Below are 3,484 nucleotides of genomic sequence, written 5' to 3' on the forward strand. Positions count from 1 at the left end.
TTTGTCTTCATTTTCGATCAATGTCAAAACTTGCCAAACCTAGCTGAAAATGACATAAGCAAGCCTTCCTTGAAAAGTGAAATACAATAACGTCACTCTACGAATATCCATTCATTATTAGTACGTACGTGATAAAATTGGAATGCTGTAGCTGTATAGAAGACAATTCATTGTGTCTTTTTTTATACTGGTCACTTATGGTTTTTATAGGTCAGATTCTCAATAGTTTCCTCATTGCCATTCTGCTGGTCATCATAGAAAAGTCGATAAAAGCAGTATATGAACAAAAATGCCACTACCTTCCATTTCAAGGCATTAGCTGACCAGATAATTAACCATCACAAAGACAGACAATACCCGGCTTATTTTGTTCATGATTTTGATTGATTGACTTTACTGAAAGCCTTAAAATCGATCCTCATCCATCCTGCGGTTTTATCATAAGAGTGATAATAATATTTCTCTGTGCTATTTTTTAACATAATAATAAAATTGATATAAGCAGAAAATAGCCACTAGTATACCAGTTTATTTCAAGGCAGTAATTATCGTATGTAGAGACAGACAATATCCTGCTTTGTTATTCTTATTTGATAGCTTTGTTTCAATAAAAAAGCTTTTATATGGACTTCATTCCTTGTTAGGTTTTATTAATTCATTATATTGAATATGTTTAAGGAAAACCGGTACAATGAGCGAAGGATTCTATTTTGAGAGGCTGGCTTTTCGATGATGTGAATTTGCTTCTTCGAGCCCCCCCCCCCCGAGGAGCCCTATAAGGAAGTATTACGGTTTGCCCAGACCAAGTTTTTGAAGATTGTGATGAGTGTGACGTCGACGATTTTGATGATGATATATTAAAGTTCTGAATACTGATGGAACTTGTATTAATGAGTAACGAACAATATCAACGATGACTAGCATACATGTCTGTTATCACGCTGGGAATTTAGACATATTTATTCATTTATTTATCATTATGTATTTCTGTATCACCTTGTTCTAGCAATTGTATGAATTGCATAGAAGTTTCTTCTAGTTGAAGGTCCCGGGTCCTAGGTTCTTTCTTTATTCCACCTCTTATCTGGTCATATCATTCATGATTTTGTTTCAAATAAAAGCTTGTCCAACAGTATCGCAAGTATAGAACATCAACCTTTGGAGAAGTGACGTCAGGTGTATCACAGGGACCCGTTGTTGGTCCTTTACGTTTCTTTCTTTACCCGAATGAATGACCCAAACCTGGAATAGTACACTCCCCACCTACCAGTATAACGTAAAAAAAAAACCCCGGAGAGACATCAGGTAATAGTGGGCAATCAATGCTTTTGCTGAAAATAATTTATTTATCAACAGAGACATAATGAAGATGAAATTATGTTGTTTGGAAGATTTAATATCATGCAAAATGCAGGAAACATAGATAAATTGGGCATATCGTTCGCACACATCAGCTATATGGTGAAAATAGCCCAAAACGCAAGATTTCTATGTACGTACCATATTGAAAGGGGGGGGGGCTGAATTCACAGTCTATAGTTGTTTTTTTTTCAAATTTATTTATACTGACATATATTTTTCTAAAAGTAGAGATATAGATGATGAGAACGAAATTATGCTTGACAGGAAATATATCGCAGAAATTACACTAAAAAGAAAAAAAATTTCTGAATCGATTTTCGACAATTTTTTATGCAAGAAATCTCACAAACTAATGATGTGCAAATTTCATGACGTAATTTGCATATGTACATTATAATTTCTGTTCGTAAAATTTTGAATGTCTCTTTTGCACTACTTGAAAAAAAAAATATTTTGAAAGTTTCATACAAATCAAGCATGGTTTCACTAAGGTATTCTCCCTTGACTTCATGCTATATGTACACTGTTGGTCATAAAGGTGGAATATTTTTGTCACCAAATTTTCACAGCGTAATTATTACAAAATGATTTGAATATGGCATTTATGGTGCATGATAACCACTTTACTTTATTTTTCTGCCTTTTACACACGTTTGACAGTGATATTTTACAAGTTTATGTCCTAAGCGATGGATGTCATGAGCATAGAACAACAATGACGACAATATACAGTAAATTAAAGGATCATGAATATTTATGTTCAATCTCTCTCAGTTTTCCAGATGACTTTTTTTGTGATTTCATGGACAAGTTTGCATCAAACTTGAGTCATTGTTCTTACTCAGTCGCTAGTATCGGGTATGTCCATCCCTGGCACGAACCAGGGCATGCAGACGTCGTGGCATGCTGTCCACAAGCTTGTTGATGACGTCAACAGGCATAGCGTCCCATTCTTCCCTCAGAGCATCTGCCAACTCCTGCAGATTTTGAGGAATGACCTCTCTGTCGTTGATGGCTCGGCCTAGGGCATCCCATGCATGCTCTATGGGGTTCATATCCGGCGAACAAGCTGGCCATGGCAACTGCACGACGCCCTCTGCCTCCAGGAATTCCCTTACTGCAGCGGCCCTGTGCGGTCTAGCGTTGTCATCCTGCAGTCTTGCATATGGAAGACAGTAAAACTCCAAGATATTCCTGTAGGCGGCAGCGTTGACGTTTCCGTCCTGAACCACCAGTGGCGTTTTCCCTCCATAATGGATGCCGGCCCATATCATCACTGAGCCGCCTCCGCCTTGAGTCGTCTTGTCGGTACATTCATCGCGAAGGTTTTCCCCGGCTAATCGACGAACTCGTTGTCTCCCATCCTTTCGGTCAAGGATGAACCGGCTCTCGTCCGTGAAGACCACATGTTGCCGATGTCCTGGATGAAGCCTTCTGTGCTCCCTAGCCCAAAGAAGAAGAGCTACTCTGTGGGGAACAGACAGGCGTGGACATTTGGTCAACCGTCGTGCTCGGTTACCATGTTGGAGCAATCTGCGATAAACGGTTGACCGGGAAACGTTGATCCCATGATATCTCCTCCACAATCGACGAAGACGACTCGTGGGCAATTTCCGGTTTCTGCGGCTGAAATTCAACAGTTGGCGATCATCTCTTCTTGTGGTCAATCTGGGACGTCCTGGAGATTTCCGTGGCCGCACATTCCCCTCCTCACGTTGACGTTTCAGGATCTTAGAGACTGCACTCTGTGATATCCCTAGGACTTCTGCGATATCAGTCTGCTTGTAGCCCTCCTGTCGCAGTGCTACCACTCTCTCGCGTGTTGCTGTTGCCGTTGGACCAGGCATAGTCCAGGGAACGTCTCTACCGATTTTTATTTCAAACGGTACAAGGAACTCGAAAAAATGCAACCTTCTTATACACAGTGCCAAATCAGAGAAAGGGATAGAATATCACATGCAAAGGCTTTTATAGTCTACAACAAAATAATTTATTACGTAATCCAAATTTCTCATGTTATAATGTCACCTGTGTAATGGGGAAACATTATGTAATCATTCAATTACCATTTTAGGGCGATTCCACACTAGAACTTCAAAAATGTCATAAATTTCAACATGCT

The sequence above is a fragment of the Lytechinus variegatus genome, chromosome 19, assembly GCF_018143015.1.
Source record: "Lytechinus variegatus isolate NC3 chromosome 19, Lvar_3.0, whole genome shotgun sequence".
Classification (NCBI taxonomy): domain Eukaryota; kingdom Metazoa; phylum Echinodermata; class Echinoidea; order Temnopleuroida; family Toxopneustidae; genus Lytechinus; species Lytechinus variegatus.